General features: G+C 38.5%; 1 long non-coding RNA gene across 1 annotated transcript in view; it reads right to left on the reverse strand.

Moving 5' to 3' along the window:
- The window catches only part of LOC122813255, an 83163-nt gene extending 78272 nt beyond the window's left edge, over positions 1–4891 (reverse strand). Inside the window, exon 1 of the long non-coding RNA XR_006366652.1 lies at positions 4823–4891. This is a non-coding gene — a long non-coding RNA (uncharacterized LOC122813255). The remainder of the gene's footprint in view (positions 1–4822) is intronic.
- Between the last annotated feature and the right edge of the window lie 1270 nt (positions 4892–6161).

A 6161-nucleotide genomic window follows, 5' to 3' on the forward strand; every position in this document is an offset into this window, starting at 1 on the left:
TATGAGGTATTGCCAGCTATGCCAGAAGAAGTAGGGCAGTGGATCTATAACATATTCCAGGACAGTTAGCTGGAATTTTCTTATTAATTATATGCCATTAGTATATCAAACTGATTTGTACAGATGCTTGAGTTAAAATTGTGTTTTGTAAAGTTGCTTGCCTTAAAAATGTGTCAATAGTGTATCCTGTTGAGAATAAAAGACTATACTGTGGTAACTGAGGAAATGCATGTATGTTAACAGAGGATATTGGAAGAGAAGAGGTTAATCTCAGTCCAACTAACTTTGAAAAACAGTAAGAAATTAAATTACTTAATTTAGGCCATAAATATTGTATCTTGCATTTCTTATTGCAGCTACAGACAAAATGTCTGGGAAAACAAGTACTAGGAATCCTTCTGTATTGTCTTTAGCAGTGAACTAATCACTACTCTGGAAGGGTAGAAGTTTGAAATTGTTTTATGACTTCCACAAGCTGTAACAGATCTTAGCAAAGCTCTGTGTGTGTGTGTGTGTGTGTGTGTGTGTGTGTGTGTGTGTGTGTGTGTGTGTGTGTGTGTGCGTGCGTGCGTGTGTGCGTGTGTGCATGTGCGTGTGTGTGTGTCTATTATTGATGCATATGTGCTAAATCTTGGCAGCTTCTAGCCAAGGGGTAGTATGGGAAACAGAAGTCAGATGACTAGATGTATGCGATATTCTCTAATCCATCACAAAAATTATGTTTTAATGCTAGATGAGACTGAAGTCTCAGAGCAGTCTGTTCTTGGAACCTGGCAAATAAGGACCTCTCACCTACTTCATCTTGCCTTGCTCTAGTAAGTCATCAGGAAATGGTAATTCTTTCGATAAATTAGGAAAATATAGCGAGATTAGTTAAGTACTGTTTTTATATATCTGTACGAATCTATGCATCTGTGTTATTTTAATATTTCTTGTGTCTGAAACGCTGATGTTTATTGTAAATAGATATTTAGTATTTTCATGTTCTTTTATTCATCATCATCATCATCATCATCATCATCATCATCATCAGCCCCCTTTTTCCTATGTTTTCGACATGGAATCGGGTATCATGTTAACTGTCATCAACTGTCTCGATTCCTGCCTTCTTCAACACTCATGCCTGACTGTCGCAGATCTTCTTTCACAAAATCCGTCCACCTCTTTGCTGAACATCCTCACTTCTTCTTACCTTCTTCCTGCCTGTCCCAGATCTTCCTCACAAGATTGGCTTCTGCTTTTTTACATATGTGCCCAAATCACCATAATCTGATCTCTTTGATCTTTTCTGCAACTGGAGCTACTTTGGCTTCTGCTCTTATGTCCTCATTTCTTCATCTGTCCCACAGTGTGCATCCTGTCACCTTTCTCAGGCACTTCATTTCCATCACCTCTAGCTTCTTCAACTGTTCTGCCTTTACACCCCAGGTTTCTGTGCCATACAGTAGCGCTGGTCACACCACTGTCTTGTACACCTTACTTTTCAGCTTCTTTGGCATTCTTCTGCCATAGACTACCCCTGATACTCTATGCCAGTTGGCTGCAACTCCTCTGATTCTAGCTTTGACCTCTTCATTCAGACTATCCTTCTCCTCACTTACTCCTCCCAGATACTTGAAGCTATTGACCTGTTCCACAATCTTCCCTTCCATCTCTATTCTCAGCTTCTTCTGATTTCCCTAATTTGCTGTCATTACCACCATCTTATCTGTGCTTAGTTTCATCCCATGTGCCTTCAGATTTGCATTCCATTTTCCTATTCTTTGCTGAAGTTCTAGCTCAGAGTCTGCCTGTACTGCCATATTGTCTGCATACAGCAGCTTTGTTGATCCATCCCTTACAACCTGTTTCCTAATGTAATCATCAGCAGTATGAACAGTAGTGGGCTCAGAGATGAACCCTGATGTACACCCACACCCACTGGAAACCCTTCTGTGAGGCCGAACACTGTTCGTACTTGAGTCATTCAGTCCTTGTTCATAGCCTGCACTGATTCTACCAATGTTTCTGGGACTTCAAACTATTGCAGTACTGCCCAGATCAGCTTTCTCCAAGTTTAGGAATGCCCAGTTGGATTCTCTCCTCATCTCTAGCTTCTTCTCAAGTATCTCTCTCAATGCAAACATCGGGTCAATTTTGCTGCATCCTGATCTGAATCCAAACTGCTCATCTCCCATCTTATATTCTAATTGTTCTGCTCTTTTATTATTTGTTATTAAATATATTAAACTTTTCATGGTGGCTGGTCCTTTACAGAATAGTTTTACCTTTGAGAGTACTCATATCTATTTGGTGACTCTGTGGCCATTCCTGAAAGCCTTACTGCATTGGTCAAAACACTACCATTTGTACTAATATTAATTTCACTCAGTATAATTGAGTTTCCTTGTAAGAGCTTTAGAGTAGCTGGCTTTGGAGTGTCTGGTGGCAGTGAGTACCATATAGTTTGGGCAGAAGGGGGAATAGTTAGTAAATCTCTATTAACCTTTCCCAGATGCATGTGTGTGTGTGTGTGTGTGTGTGTGTGTGTGTGTGTGTGTGTGTGTGTGTGTGTGTGTGTGTGTGTGTGTGTGTGTGTGTGTGTGTGTGTGTGTGTGTGTGTGTGTGTGTGTGTGTGTGTGTATATGTGCATGTGTGTGTGTAAAAATCAAATCTCAAAGAGTGTGTGTGTCAGCTACTTGATGCAGGGACACAAAGCACTGGTTTCACAGAGAGGGTGCTCGAGGACTTGGCTTTGACACTTGGCTGAAGACTCAACTCTATAGCTGGAGGGAGACAGAGAGAGAAGTCCAGACCCCAGACTGAATGTGTTCCTTGTCTGCTCTTCAGGAAAATTGTGCTTGATGCAGAGAACTCCATCTGTAAATACTGTGTGCATCTATTTTTGTTCCAAGTGAATGTCCCTCTCCAGTGTCAGTGGTGTGGATTCAGGCTTCTTGATTGCTGTCGCAAAGAGGGGAAGTCACAATGGTTTTAACCTGCATTCATCTGCTTATTAACATTTTCAAATATTTTTGTACTGCATTTATTTTGTGTCTCACAAGTTCCGTTTGTCATGTAATATCATGTCATAATTTTAAGTCTCTCAGTATTGAAACAGTAGTTCTCAGAATGCACAAATGTATAATGGATTTGTAAAGGAATATAAGCTTAAAACTATGGCTTACTATGGAAATTTTGAATTCACATCGGTCAAACATTTAGAACTTTGCACCTAAATGTCAGATTCAAAACTTCACATAGTAAACAAATCCGAACATGGAAACATCATTAAATGTTTTTGACATAGCAGAAAGTGATGTCAGTCACCTTCTGCTATGCATATTAACATACCGTTGAACTAAACATTCAATGGTACTTTAAATCCAATATTTTGCAGGGGGGCTTCAAACCCCTGACCACCCCATGGGAGGAGCTGTGTCCCCCCACACCCCCTGCATATTAAATATACCAACTCCGAGATCGCACTACAGTGAGCAAATGGGCTAATTCCCTGTTCCTCACTGCAGCACTACCTCAGTTCATAGTGTCAGTACATCGATTCTCCTGTGGTCGAGTGCACCACACAATTCACCCATATGAGAACTGGGATTCGATTAAGTGAACCTTTCAGACCATGATTTCAAACACACAGTGTTTGACAGCATGCCATTCGCACACACCATAATAAACCTAAAACTACATATATTGGTGGATTCATGTTGTTTCATCAGCATTCCAGAAAGTTGAACCAGATATGGCTGACACCATATGATCAACATTATGGAACACTGAAATTAATAAAAGCACACAAAGATCTTTTTGCAAGGGGGCTTGCCCTCTTGCAACCCCCTCACCATCTGCTAAGTATATATACCAAATCCAAGACTGCACTACAGTGAGGAAAATGGTAAATCCCCAATCCTCAGTGGCCGTCAATTATAGCACAAACAGTTTGAAGTTTCAGAATGTCAATCATGTAGTCTTGACTATGTGCAGTTTGACATTCTAAAATATCAGTATTCTAAAGTAGACCCCACTGTTGGTTTGAGTTACATGTACTTAGCTTAAGTGTACTCAGAACCTTGCATGAGACACAGGCATTCACGTGCTACTCCCATGTTGCTTAGGAGCAATTTCTGAATTAATAACTTTTCTTTGGTAAAACGTTTCTCATAATCATTTCTTATAATCATTTCTTCATTGCCAGTGATAATGTATTTTCACTGCTAAATGACTGTATATTGATGAGAGGCATACTTAACTGAAAGGAGTATCACATGCATGACCTTTCTCTGTTGTCATCACAGAACAAGATTTTCATTTTAATGAATGAACTTAAAATGTTTGTTATTCTTAAAAGCAGTGAGTCAAACAAAAATAAATCCTGTTGCCTTTCATAAACTGTACTGAATATGCCATGCATAGTTTATATACACATTACTACTACATTTTGATAAAATGCAAAAGTTATAATTAGAGAATAATATTCTGTTCCAGAATAAACATGTTTCAACGAGTCCATGTGCTAGGTCATATTCCACTGAATAGCAAACATTTAGTTTAATGTTGTTAATTCAAGTGTTACTCATTATCTGACCAGAGTCTGTGAAGTTTCACTATGCATTAACGATGCACATAGTTTTAAAATAACTTGATTTTTTTCCCTCTGCACCACATTCATACTCCTGTTAATTCTGCCTCAGACCATCTGCACCACAAACATATTATTATTATTATTGTTTATTTTCATCTACAAGCTAAACAATGTGCCAGCAGGCAGTGCCGTGAAATTCTTTTCTTAAAATATTTGACATGAACTACAATGCTTGTGCTTGCCTACCTTAAATATAAGTTAAGTCCTAAAGGGTTGAAGGATTCATCTGTTTACTGGCCTACCTCAGGACTTCCTGTATACTTCCTGTATCCTTTTATGTGTTCTAGGCTACTTCCCACAGTGCCATGGTCACTCATTGATAGGATAACATCCTGTGAGGAAGTACACGGGTGAACTATATTAAGTTTCACCCTGAGAACAAGCAAAGCTGTTCTATCACAGAAGGAAGAATCTGTCATCACCTTTGTCTTTTTATAGCTGTTCCCACATTCCCTCAAAAGCTACTTAAAAATGTGATTTTAATGTAGTTCGTTGCTCGGAAGGAGAGTTTTGAAAAAGGCTAAGTGTTGGTTACCGTCAGGATGGTTTTGTGTATCAGGATTATTATAAGGCATATTATTTCAGACATGTAAAATGCATTACTTAGGTACAGCCTGGGCAGAATGCAAAATGTTGTCTAAAATGCTTGTGTTTCCAAGTTATTGCTAGTGTTACTGCTGAGCAACAGGTCCTGATGTGTTGTGGGATAACAGTATAATCGTAACAGTGACATTTATCTCCTGAAAGTTAAATCCAAATGGAGATAGGTGTTTCCAGGGCAATTAAGCCAGGTTATCACTGACACTCTAAGATGTCTTGTAATTGTATGATGCTTTTATTTAAACTATGTTTTTAGTAACAGCATTATGTGAAACATGACACATTTTATATGGCAGGTATATTTTCTGTTAACTTTCAGTAGAGAATCATATTTTTTATAAAGCATATTATACAGAACAAGGCCAGTAATAAAAGCATTAAAATAGAAAATGCAAAGAACATGTTGGTTCCAAAACTGAAGCAATAAGATTTTCTAAAAATCTCACAAGGTTTAACCTACTCTACGTCTTACCAAACACAACCTCCTGAATATTACTTTACCTATTACCAAAAGACATATGATTACAATGTAACCCCTGCATACATCCAGTTCAGTATAGGTCACCATTTATATAAAAATCAGTACACAAACCTCATTAAACCTAAAATATTCCATACCACCAAAAAGGCTAAAAAGTACTATCACCATCTGTTCCACAAAGGCTAAAACAACAAAGCTACACAAGTGAAGTACTGAATCTACTGCTAGCAGGTGACATTCACCCCAGTCCTGAGGAAATTGTCCACCAAATAAGAGGTATGGCTATGGGAGCATCCTGTGCTCCTACTTTTGTCAATTTGGTGCTTTTGGGTTGGGAAAAACAGTTTGTACTCGACAGCCACTTTGTAAATAGATTGTATTTGTATGTAAGATTTTTGAATGACATATTTGTCTTATGGGATGGTGAAGCTGAGGAAATCCATA

This window comes from Protopterus annectens, chromosome 1.part1, assembly GCF_019279795.1.
Source record: "Protopterus annectens isolate FY-2018-M chromosome 1.part1, PAN1.0, whole genome shotgun sequence".
In the NCBI taxonomy this organism is placed as follows: Eukaryota; Metazoa; Chordata; order Ceratodontiformes; family Protopteridae; genus Protopterus; species Protopterus annectens.